Below are 13,533 nucleotides of genomic sequence, written 5' to 3'. Positions count from 1 at the left end.
AAATAGTCTTAATTTAACTTACCTTGTATGAATTTCCAAGTGTTTCACAACAAAAATATTAATACATTAATGAAGGGTTGCTACAGATGGGGTATAATACGTGCACCACATTATTATTCTAAAATCCAAACAATTCTGAATACCAGAGCACATCTAGCCCCAAGAATTTTGGGAAATGAATTTTAGAATGTCTCTCTTTCATTTTCTGCTGTGTTGCAATTAAAGAAAAGCTACCATGAGTGAATTTTCAGTATGATTCACTTTGAAACGATTGTGATAATTCACTAAGTCGATATATTTCAATTAGTTTGAAATAATAGTATATATTCCATAGTTAATCTATTACTGTAAAAATAAGCAGCCTTCCAGGGAAGGGGGACATTCACCCTTTGTAGAGGTAAATACAATCTTTTCTCTTTTACACTGTGCAGTCATAAGAGTTGAATGATCAGGATACAGCACACCCCCATCACACCAAAAGCTTCTTGAAGCCTTTTTGCAGATAATCCCCTTTCCATCCTCAACATGGGAACCATTTCTGCCACTATGGAATGGAATCGTGCACTGTGGATTTCTTTCAGTCTGGCTTCTTTCACTCAGTACAATTTGGAGATTCATTCATCCTGTTGCACGTATAGTAGTAATTTGTTTTTATTGTTGAGTAGTACTTCACTATTTGGTGTTTCACAATTTATCATTACCTAAGAGCATTTCAGCTGTTTCCAGGTCGAGTTAGTTTGCTATAAGCATTCATGTATGAATCTTTTTGTGAGTATATGTTTTCATATTTTCTTGGGTAAATACCTAGAAGTGAGCTACTGGGTCCATTTTTAAAAGTACATATTTAACTATAAGAAATTGCCTAACCTGTTTTCCAAAGTGGCTTACTATTTTACACCCCACTAATAGTGTATAAGAGCCCTATTTGCTCTATGTATTCAATACAGATGATGCTGTCAAGTTTTTACAAGTTTAGCTAGTCTAGTGGATATGTAGTAGTATCTTATGGTGGTTTTAATTTGCATTTCCCTGATGACTAATGAAGTTCAGCATCTGTTTCTAATCTTATTAGCTATTTGTATGTCTTTTTGTGAGGTATTTGTTCAAATATTTTTTTTTGCCTTTTTATTGTTGAATTATGAGATTTCTTTCTATATTTCTAGATTCAATGCCTTTATCAAATATACATATTGTGAATTATTTTTTATATGACTTGACTTTTCATTTTCTTAATAGTGCCTTTTGTAGAGCCAAACTTTTTACTTTTAATTAAGTCCAACTAAAAAAATTTTTTATATGGTTTGTGCTTTTATTGTCCTAAGAAATCTTGGCTTATTCTAATGCATCAAAGATTTTCTTCAATTATAATTGTTTAAAAATGAAACCTACTCTCTCATAAAATATTGAGCTCTTTTTGTTTCTTTGTTTATTGAGTGACAAGTTAGGCCAAGTAAATGTTAAATTCCTTCTTAACTAGCATTTTAAAAGTTAGTTCCTGAGATTTTCTATTAGAAAGCTGTACTGCTATTTTTCTAAATTTTATGGTTTATCTGAGGTTGATATTCCTAGTTCTCAATGAACATACACTATACTAGAAAAAAAATAGAAGTATAGTTAAGGGGCAAATGTGTTAAGTGCCTACAAACCAATATAGCCTTATTTCCAAAGCTGTTCTGGGCATGGGAAGATTACTCCTGATTGGGCAAGAAAGGCTTTATGACAAAGGCAGCCCTCAAGCTGGGCTATGGATGATGGTAGAATTTTGATAGACAAGAATGAAGAGAAGGCATACCACATGTCACAAACAGGAGAACAGAAGCAAATTTTTAAAAAATAGTGTGTCAGGCAATAGTGGGCTGTGCTGTTTGGCTGGAGATCACTTCCATTTTAGGTGGCTAATGAGACCTAACCCTAGGAAAAGATTTGGAGGAAGGGTGGAAGGAGAGTTCGTATTGTATTAAGTGCTGACTAGATTTTTTTTCTGATATGGCCACCCATGGATGATTTCAAGTAGGAAAAGAGTAGAGTCAAAGAGGTGTTCTAGAAAGGTTATTCATGAAGCCTTGATCAAAGTGGTTCAAGGGGCAAAGATATTAGCTCAAGAGACTCCTATTAGGACTCCGCTGCATGGCACCAGACTTCACTGTCAAGTATTGAATTTCTCCTTTTCTTTTATTTTATGTGTGCATGTCTTATCTCTCCTTCATGATTGTGAGTCTTTTTTAAAATTTTTATTTATTTTTATTTTTATTTTTATGGTTTTTTTTGAGACGGAGTCTCACCCTGCTGCGCAGGCTGGAGTGCAGTGGCGCGATCTCAGCTCACTGCAAGCTCCGCCTCCCTGGTTCACGCCATTCTCGTGTGTCAGCCTCCAGAGTAGCTGGGACTACAGGCGCCCGCCACCACGCCTGGCTAATTTTTTTTGTATTTTTAGTAGAGACAGGGTTTCACCGTGTTAGCCAGGATGGTCCTGATCTCCTGACCTCGTGATCCGCCAGCCTCAGCCTCCCAAAGTGCTGGGATTACAGGCGTGAGCCACCGCGCCCGGCCGATTGTAAGTCTTTTATAAAGGTAGGTGTTGGGTCTTATTCCTCTTCTCACAGTCTCCAGCCTCTAGTGTAAACCACACAGCAATGTTGATTGGTACACATGCCATCCAAAGAGAATGTATGAGGAGACAGAGGGAGAGAGCAGAAATTGCAAATTCCAGGGACTTTAATTAATCCAAGGCTCATGATTAGAATTGGCTTTCAGAACATACAACATGTTCTATCAGATTCTCGTTGATTAGAGACCAGTTTTATTTTTGACTCTGTGGATGTAGGCAAGTCGCATTGGCCCCAAGTTCTCTCAAGTTCACTTTCATTGGCTCTAAAATCAGAAGTTTAAATGAAATAATTCTAAGGTCCTTCTCATTTTGAATTGCTATACCTTGTTACAGGATCAATATATTATTTCTTTCTTACATATCTTTTAATGTGAGATTGTTTATGTGGGAGTTTTATAAGTGCTCCTAAGGCTAGGCTGTAATCCCAGCATTTTGGGAGGCCTAGACCGGAGGATCACCTGAGGTCAGGACTTTGAGACCAGCCTAACCAACAGGGCGAAACCCCGCCTAGTAAAAATACAAAAAAAATAGCTGGGCATGGTGGCGCATGTCTGTAATCCCAGCTACTCAGGAGGCTGAGGCAGGAGAATTGCTTGAACCCAGGATGGGGAGGTTGCAGTTAGTAGAGATCGTGCCACTGCACTCCAGCCTGGGGGACAAGAGAGAAATTCTGCCTCAAAAAATAAATTAATTAAAATTAAAATGAAATTTTAAAAAAAGTGCTCCTAAAAAATGTTATCCCAAGATTAGCATTTAGAATAAGCAACATAAGTCATGAAATGTAGAATTTATAGGGTACTGATTCTGTCTTTGGTGGTGCAGTCCTCAGCTTTTGATTCCTGCAAGTGTTTCTCAGGCTCAATTACATGTTTGCTTCTATGATATTATTTATTGATGTAATATAATATGGTGATATTGTGACATGGTTTCAAATTCTTTATTTTTCTTTTCCTTTAAGTGCTTAAATCCATGCATCCTGCTTGTGGGTTTAGAAGACAGGGCTTATCACCTATTACTTTTCCTCTGCAATCTCTTACCCACAGACATGAAGGAAGGAAGGGAAAAAGGGACAGAAGAAGGAAAGGGAATAGACCACTGGTTCATAGGGTGTTTTGGGGTTAGAAGGAGAAATGACGAAAGAGAAGAAAACTTGAATGGGCCCTTTGAAAATTAAAAGTGAGCTATGATTTCATTCACTGTCCCCAGTTTGGTTAATAAAATTCGTTTTCTAGAAATTTACATTTCATTTATGATATACATATATGGTGAGATAATTGAAATATAGTATCTCATTTGCAAGTTTCTGAATACCATTTCCCAAGGAATTATATTGAAATGTATTAATTTAATGAAAAATCGATAATACATTATGTAAAATAATAGGCAAACTAGTTGTTTAATGACTTTAAAAATTAACTTTTATCTTAAACTTGAAAAAATCCTAAACTTTCAATATTTCAAGCAGTTTACTTTGCATTTTAGGTAGCAATAGAAGTTGGAGGTTCTTCAGAAAAAATTTTTGTGTAAGCAAAAATGTGTTCCAAAAAGGCTGTGAAACTCAACTGATATTGTTATCTGCTAAGAGAGTAAATGAAATTATCATTTCATAAAGCCCAGAGAAAATCTGATGGTCCCAGGTAAAATGAGTGATCTTCGCAAAGGAAAAGTACTTCACAGAAGCCGGAAGCTGGGATACCAAAGAGAGGAAACTGGTACTAGAATATTTCACTTAATGACTGCATGACAAGTCCATCAGAGGTCATTATTTATAGGTCATTTTCCTGTCAATTGTAGGAATCCTGGCCTTAATCATTTGTGTCAACACACACTTCCGTATAAAAACTTCCAACATGATACAGATAATTCTGAGAAACACGATATGCGTTCTGACAATTTTGTGCTTTCCTTTTGACTCTGAATTTGCCAAGATATTTCCTGTTAACTCCTTGGCATGAGTATTTTTAAGCGTCTGATATTGATGCCAGCACTGGGTGTCATGCTGGGAAAATCCAGTTTTCGTAAGGAAAATTACAAAGCATTGTGGTCAGCATTAAATTTAAAGGAACAATGTTACTTTTAAAAACATTTCTACAGTTAGATATTTCATTATTTAACATAGGTTTTCTCCTTGCTTTTTTTTTCCTTTGTTAGGATGCCTTTTCCCACTCTGCAATTATTTTATGAGTGAAAGTAATAAAATTATTGGACTGTTATGTGCCATGCACTTTCACTATAGGAAGAATAGAGATTTCTCTTTCTCAGTGCAAAAAAAAAAAAATAATTCTGTATCATCAAAATAGTTAATATTCTAAAAAGTAAATGCATTCTCAGAAATTATTAGCTGTGATCAATATTCAAAAATACTCTTTAGCTGGTAATAAAGGAAATCCCTTTTTTCAAGGCATTGATTTGCTCTACCTCAAAGTTACCTACTTTCAGACAAAACTTAGTCTATAAAGAATGCACAAAATTTAATTTTTTAAAAGTATGACCACTTGAATTAAAAATCCAATGGGGTAGTAACCTTTACCAATGAAGCTTTTGATTTTTATTTTTGATATATATAAGGAAGAAATTAAGAGCTCTTTCTGGGCCAGGCACGGTGGCTCACACCTGTAATCCCAGCACTTTGGGAGGCCGAGGCAGGCAGATCACAAGGTTAGGAGATCGAGACCACCCTGGCTAACATGGTGAAACCCCGTCTCTACTAAAAATACTAAAAATTAGCCAGGCGTGGTGGCGGGCGCCTGTAGTCCCAGCTACTCGGGAGACTGAGGCAGGAGAATGGCATGAACCCAGGAGGCAGAGCTTGCAGTGAGCCAAGATCACGCCACTGCACTCCAGCCTGGGTGACAGAGAGAGACTCTGTCTCAAAAAAAAAATAAGAACTCTTTCTGGCCCCTGTTCTAGCTGAACAGGGACATTGAGGGATAGGAGTTGTGGTAGCTAAAGTTAGTAACTCAGAGAAATTTACAATTCCAGGATGAATTAGATTGAAACTCTCAGATCAAAATAATATTTTCTGAAGGAGATATTGGTAACACTGTAAGTGATTATGTTGCTTAAAAGATTCTAGGGTTCAGATTAACATAATAGTTTACAGATATAATAAGACATAAGTACATTATAGAAAAGAGCCAGCTACAAATCAAGATGGCGGGAGAATCCCCACTTGGATGAGGCAAAAGAAAAAAATAGGGAGCAAAGATGTGAAAGAATAAGGGAAGAAATAGTTTCATAATTTAATTTGTTGACTTCTGAAGGCCAGAATGAAAAAAAGCCCTGAGAGGTCAACCAACAAAATAAAACTTAATCTTATGTAACTTAACTATTTCAAAAGGCTCTGTCATTAACATTCTAGAAGAAATAATTTTTAAATAAAACAATCAATGAAGATTTATTAAATAATTGGGAGATAAAAATTGGACACAGGATACAAGTGTGTAGTTTTGTTTTGTTTTTTTTTTTTTTTTTTTTTTTTTTTTTTTTTTTTTTTTTTTTTTTTTTTTTTTTTTGAGACAGAGTCTCGCTCTGTTGCCCGGGCTGGAGTGCAGTGGCGCAATCTCGGCTCACTGCAAGCTCCGCCTCCCGGGTTCACGCCATTCTCCTGCCTCAGCCTCCGAGTAGCTGGGACTACAGGCGCCCGCCACCGCGCCCGGCTAATTTTTTGTATATTTTAGTAGAGACGGGGTTTCACCGTGGTCTCGATCTCCTGACCTCGTGATCCGTCCGCCTCGGCCTCCCAAAGTGCTGGGATTACAAGCGTGAGCCACCGCGCCTGGCCAAGTGTGTAGTTTTTAATAGAGCCAAACAATTATTTATTGATCAGCAGTACCAAATGCTTTCATTGGCATCTGCATGGTAAAAATTATACAATATTTGGCAAAGGATCTTAAAATTATAAATATTCAGCAAAAGATCCTAAAATCCCAGAATAAGAATTCAAATTTATTAAACACATATTGAGCACAAACTAAATCATTATCCCTGTGCTAAGTGTGAATTACATAAATGATTAAGGCATGATCCTAATCACAGAGGAATCAATGGCGTAGTTAAGGAGCTAAATAAATGTAATACAATAGGAAACTGTCATGATGATAGTAAAGAGGAAAAATAAAGTATAGGAAGAATTTCCCAGGAAACGTAGACAAGTCTCAGTGCCTCTAAGTCAGCGTTTCTCAATCTTAAATCTCATGATCTGATTTCATTTCATTTGAAACGAAGCCATGCCTTACTCAAACTACACATATAATCCTTGAGATTTTTTCTATGCTTTCATTAGAATTATGCCTTTTGCTCAGAGTCACTACACTGGATTTAGACTAGATTTGCGTAGATACATTAAAAATTTTAAGATATAAAGTATGCTTAAGCTTTAACTAAACTTACATGCTGAAGAGGATCTGTACTCCCTTGTATCACTTTGCCTCAAAACCACAGTCTGAAGAGCTTTTCTTATGCCCAAATGTATAGAGTGAGCTTCGGGCAAATATTTAACTAGTGTCTTCACCCGAAATTGTGGTCAAGGTAATGTAGGTGTATTCATTTTCTATTGCTGTTGTAATAAATCATCACAATCCTAGTGACTTTAACAACACAAATTCATTCTCTTACCGGCTCTGGAGATAAGAAGGCCAAAATGAGTCCCATGGAGTATTTGCACAGCCAGTTTCTTCTGGAAGCTTCAAGAGAGAGTCTGTTCCTTGCCTATTCTAGCTTCTAGAGGCAGCCAACACTCCTTGGCTCATGGCCACATAACTCTGACCTGTGTCTATTGTCACATCACTGGCTCTTCTGACCTCCTGCCAGGACCCTTGTGATTACATTGGGCCTGCTTAGATAACCCAGGATAACTTCTCCATCTTAAGGTTGTTAATCACATCTGCAGAGTGCTTTTTGCCACATAAGTTAACATATTCACACGTTCTAGGAAGAAGGACATGGACATCTTCCAGGAAGCATTATTCTGTCTACCGCAGTAGGTGAATGCATGTTGTCCCAAGTAGGCTATCTTGAGATAAAATTTAACCAGATACTTCTGTGTCTCAGAGAGGATTTTACCTTTGAGGGAGGGAGGAAGCAGATAAGCCATGCTGTGATTTGGTCCAGGTAACTTCAGTTCTCTTAAAGATAGTACCTCATTTTTCTTTAAAGAGATGGCTCACTATGCCCAAAGATCCCTAACCAAGGGCCATGCAAGCTAATTTCCAAATTAATTTTTCTAATTATCTCTATTTCTGAATGTTCCTAAGAGATGTCATTTAACATCTAAATTGTAATTTTGTAAGAAGTCAAGCTTGACTTCTTAACAAAACAAAAATAAAAGAGTTTTCAGGTTGGCTAGCTGAACATTTCATCAAATCCTTTTGTTTTTTAAAAAAATATAAATCAGTAAGTTCTCCATAAAATGGCAGGACAGTGTCTATAATTACCTGAAAGGTTAACTTGAAAACATTAGGCTTGAATACTTATGCACCTTACTGTAACAATAGACAAGGGCTTACTTTCTGAAGTGTTTTTGTTTGTACCATTGAGAAAGAGAACAATGACATCAGTATCCACAAAGAAAAGTTATCCAGTAGGCTCTGAATTATATTTTAATGGCTGACTTCAATTTAGAAAGTCACAATTATGTGTTTCAAATAAAAGGAAACGTTCAAAAGAACTCATTTAAACTTGTTAATAATAAGAACAAAACTTAAGTTCTGACTTTCTTGGTATTATCAGAATTTAGATTAACCTCCCCAGAGGAAGTGGTGGAAACAGGTAGGATAAATGTTCCCAAAGAAAGAATGACTCATTTGGAAGTTTGTAACTAAAATCTGGCTCAGGCATATTAAATACTCTTACCAAAGTAAGCTGGAGAGCGGAAGTTTTTCAGGGTAATATACTATATACCTTAGTCATGTAATAACCATAGTTTTAAAAAATATGATAAATATACAGATTTTTCATTCATAATATTCTTAAGAGTGGTCTCTAGTTTGGGCTTATTCTTTAAAAGGAAAAGCAACCAAATCCACTGCAAATGATGGCAACAAATTCACTGAAGGCACTCATTGGTCAATCTTTAATAAATATTATACATGCATCATTCATTAATTCAATAAATAATTACTGAGGAATTAGCACATGGCAGGCATTATTCTTGGTGCTAGAGATATAAAGATAAACATGTAGCTTACACTAAATGAGGGATTCTCACAGTAATACCTAAATAATATTTAATACCTAAATCATATATTAATAATGAAATAATCTCATTAGAAATTGTTACATGTACAATGAAAACAAATAAAGCCAACTAATCAGTTAGGTTGTAGATCACATAGGGTATTTTAGATATAGTGTCTAGAAAGACCCCTCTGAGGAAGTGACATCTGGGCAGAGACATAAAGGAAGTGACACCACCAGCCGTGTGAAGGATCAGGAGAAAGTACATCCCAGACACAGAAGGGTAGAGCAAGACCCTGATATGAAAGGAGTTTGGCATACTCATGAGAGAGTGAAGCCAATATGGCTGGCCCACGTGAGCATGAGGGAGAGTGGTAGGAGAGGATGTCTGTGGAGCAGCATGGGGCTGTGAAGTTCAAGTTGATTTTAAGGGCAATGGAAAACCATCGGGGGTGTTTTTAACAGAAAAATAACATGGTCTGACTTCTGTTGCTGACAGTTCCCTCTAGCTGTGATGTGGTGGATAATGGCGGGCCTATGAGACAAGACACTGTTTCAGGTGAAAGATGTTAGTGACTTGGAATAGCAGGTGGCATTGGAGCCTGAGGAGGGATTGAAGTTCTGGGAGCAGTTCCTCCATGATTCTGATGGAACTCTTTTCCTGAGGAAAACTGATAAAAGGAAAAGGATGGGACAAACTATAGCCCACATTACTGGTCTCAAGGCCACCACCAATACTCATTGTCGTCTTCAGTCCATTCCAGACACTGCTCAACTGCTCACCCTCAACTCTCACTTCTGCTGTTCTGGGCAGTTTACCTGGTGGCATGACCTAGACTTTTTTTTTTTTTTTTTGAGATGGAGTCTCGCTCTGTCACCCAGGCTGGAGTGCAGTGGCACGATCTCAGCTCACTGCAAGCTCTGCCTCCCGGGTTCACGCCATTCTCCTGCCTCAGCCTCCCGAGTAGCTGGAACTATAGGCGCCCCCCACTACGCCAGACTAATTTTTAGTATTTTTAGTAGAGACGGGGTTTCACCATGTTAGCCAGGATGGTCTTGATCTCCTGACCTTGTGATCCTCCCACCTCGTCCTCCCAAAGTGCTGGGATTACAGGGGTGAGCCACCACACCCGGCTGGCATGAGCTAGACTTTCATCCCTGAGTTATGTGAACCTCTTGTCGTCATGTTCTTCTCAGGTGGCAGCACACATCCATTTGCCATCAAAATTGGGCAAGGGATGACCAAATGGATCACCTGCTTTCCAGGCACATTCTTCCCTGCCCCTGTCATATGTCATCAGCTGAGCCTCCCTCTGATGATCATGGTCAGTTAGGTCTGCCGTGATGGTAACTCTTCATCTTGCCTGCTGGCACATTGGCCTGAGGATTCTGAAGTGTGTAGGTAGCAGTGTAGCTTTAGGTTCAGTGGGATGCATACTGGGCCACCTGCTAGAAACACTCCCTTTTTGGGAACCAAGACATTTAAATGCACAGAACCCCAGAGATTTGGGGAAGGGAAGCAAAATTTATCCAAGAGGACAAAAGAATGATGGTTCTTAAGCCCATTCATTCTATCCACTAGGGGCACAATATCATAAAGCTATCCGTTTAGAGAGTACGCAGCATCCTAAATGATTAGTTTGGTCAGCCCTGCAGCTTCTGGGGCTGTGGTATGGGACACTAGCCCTAGATTCCATGGACCTCTGCCCACTGCCTCATTTCCTTCGCTATAAAGTGAGTGTCCTTGATATTATAACAGGAATAAGTGGAGAAAGAGGCACTGGGGCATCAATGATAGGTATCATGGGGTTTCTAAGATCTGGACTATCTGCAGCTTATTTGTGTGTCCCAGCCTTATGTGTGTCTGATTCTGGATGTACCACTCCACAGCCTTGTAATACCTGAGAGCTGTCAGTCCGCAGCACTTCCAGTAATTAGGAAAACTAGTCCCTCATTCAAACAGGGGAACTGGGAACAGCACATCATTCCCTACATGTTCTAAAGATTTTAGATGCTAAGTAGATGTTTCCTCATTGTTTCTGGCCCGAGGATTAATAAAATTATGCTCTTTCAGAGTAGGAAACTGAGATGCAGAAGAAAGCATCCCCTTTTATGGAACTGTCTAACACATCTCTTCTCTGTATTTTCACAAATGAAGCCACGGAACCCTACAGAATAATGAATCTCTTTTCCATCTGATAACTACTTACTCTAAATGCTTTCTCCATATTCAGTTCTTTCAACTGTATGTTTCCCAGACCATTCATCCTTCCCTGCACAAAGTCGAGTTCATCAACGTTCCTACTAAAATGTGATGTTGTTTATCATGAATATATATAAAGCAAAGACTCTCTAATCCTGTACTTTGCATCTGGTATTTCAAAATGAAGTGTAAAAGTGTACAATTTCTACTCCTATGCAAGTTTCCTCTTCTTAGATTTGACCTCCTATTCTGGACTATGAAGGTATGTAAAAGTCTGTTTTTGTGATCCAACCTATTATTTAGGTGAATGGACCATTAAGAGCACTGTGCTAGTTTGAGAAATGCTTCTAGTCTTGACTTTTACCATTTTATTAGCTCCTGTACAAGAGGAGCTGTATAATATTGTTCAATCACTGGAAATCTATTAGGAATATGGAATTAAAGTCTTTAGCAAACTTAAATATCATGCTAATTTTAGTTTATGCATACCAAATGTTAGCAACTATCAACAACGCACTTCAGTTTTACTGAGTGACCTCCAATGATACAAGAACGTAGAAGTGGTCCAAGAACATTCAGACCACCCAGATGTAGGAATGAAGGAAAGGACTTGCATGTCAAGATCCATTTTGAGCCTCCACGGATGAGCCTCACAACTCACTGGTCAGCCTGGAAGTATGTTTTGGGAGATGTCACTTAGCATCTACTTCAATCTATTCATTTGCATATCTTGAATCTGCTTGACTTGTCATGGAGTCCACGTTTTTTATTTCATTCAAAACGGTATCATAAGACTCTCCTCGCTTCCTTCCACTTCTCTAAGTGGAAAGGGTTGTTCTTAGTTCATGTATATATCTGAGAGGCAACTGGAATAGTTGAAGAGAAAGAGAAGACCTAACCTGGGCACCCTAGGAACTTACTGACATCTATAACACCACTGTGTGCTCCCTGCCTGTCCGTCTTAGTAGATCCGATGAATGCCCTAAATTCTGAATATTTACTGTCTCGACCACTATCTCTAAAAAGTTATGGTAATACTTACACAATAGGCATTATTCCATAAATGTTTTAATGATGCCAAGTATCTGAACAAATTGTACAACAGCAGATTTCTGCTGTAGTTAGTCAACTTATCTATCTCTCTACATGTTTCTATGCCACCATTTCTCCATAAATCACAGTCTAGTCCATGTTACTTCCTAAATGAGCATTGCCTCAATATAAGCCTTAGTTAGAATGCTTTTTATTGTTGGTCTTGGAGGTATATAGGTGAACCACTTATCCTGAGCCTACAGATTCATTTAATGACATTTGCTCGTTCTATAGATTTAAATAGGCTTGGAAATCTCAGGAAAATTAGCAGCCTCTATAAGCTAAGGTTGATTTTACTGCCCAGAGAACACATCTAAATATGGCAAGGGCTAGACTATGTGTGTGTGTGTGTATGTGTGTGTGTGTATGTTTTGCACATGTGTGTACAGAAAAAGATATACATAAAATATTGCATACATATATAAAATATTTCAAAGTCCAGACTATTTTGTTTAGACTTCCTTATTTCAGAAGAGGAAATTGATACAAAGGAAAGCAAAAGAAGACAGATTTTTCTTGGCCCCTTCACCGCTGATGATAAAATTCCATAAAGAAGGAGGGTGTCAAGGGTTCCCACTGCCCTCTTTTGCTTCCTTGCTCTTCCCTTGAAACAAATTTCAACATACCACCGTGATCTTTGCAATTAAATTACTTTACCCAAAGCAGATGTTCCCTAGGAGCATTTTCCTTCTGCAGCTTGGAGAGTCATAGTTTCTCTGCTCATTTGTCTTGTTAACTCATATCTGAGAGAACACATGGAAGTGGCATGGTCAGAAAGAAATCGAATACACAGAGAGAAAGTTTAATTTTTGCTTGTAATACTATGCTAAATTATTAAACTGAAAGTCATATAAAATAGCCAAAAGACTAAAAAAGACATAAATCAGCCACCACCTATGTATTTTATTTCATTACTTTTTTTTACTGTTCTAGTATTTTTCCCAGTTTGAATAATGAAACAAAATTAATTTGTTTCACTTTTAAAGCAATGTTATTATAGACATGTATTTAACGTTCTGAAAAAATATTTTATATACCAAAATATGTATTTTTAGGGCAGCTCTTAATTTAATCCAGGCAGTGAAATCTACTTTCCTGTACAGCTTAATGGTTTTAGTCCACTTTAACTTTCATTAAAATTCTCAGAAATCTTTCTATTAGGTTTTAAAAATGTTTTTCTTTTTAAATTTTAAGGGAGCCAAATTGTGACCTAAAATATAATAATATTTTTAAATTAAATATCAATTAGTTTAGCATGAGAGCTATATGGAAAAACTAATAATATACATAACCTTAACATATTGTCAAGTTTGGGATATCTGAAATTAATATACTTTGCTCTTAACATTTTGCGAGAAATATTGTTTGAATATGTAGATTCAAAAATATGCCTCAGTCATTCAGTTTTATGTAGAAATTTAAACTAAAGGCAATACATAATAAAAACATAAAA

General features: G+C 37.4%; 1 long non-coding RNA gene across 1 annotated transcript in view; it reads right to left on the bottom strand.

The window, feature by feature from the left end:
- Positions 1 to 13,533, bottom strand: part of LOC129481217 (uncharacterized) — a 78,809-nt gene that overhangs the window by 17,581 nt on the left and 47,695 nt on the right. The window contains exon 4 of the long non-coding RNA XR_008657292.1: positions 12,738 to 12,823. This is a non-coding gene — a long non-coding RNA (uncharacterized lncRNA). The remainder of the gene's footprint in view (positions 1 to 12,737; positions 12,824 to 13,533) is intronic.

This window comes from Symphalangus syndactylus, chromosome 4 (genome assembly GCF_028878055.3).
Source record: "Symphalangus syndactylus isolate Jambi chromosome 4, NHGRI_mSymSyn1-v2.1_pri, whole genome shotgun sequence".
NCBI classification, from domain to species: Eukaryota; Metazoa; Chordata; class Mammalia; order Primates; family Hylobatidae; genus Symphalangus; species Symphalangus syndactylus.
The sequence above is the reverse complement of the archived record's forward strand: the minus strand, read 5'-3'. Positions and strand labels throughout refer to the sequence as shown.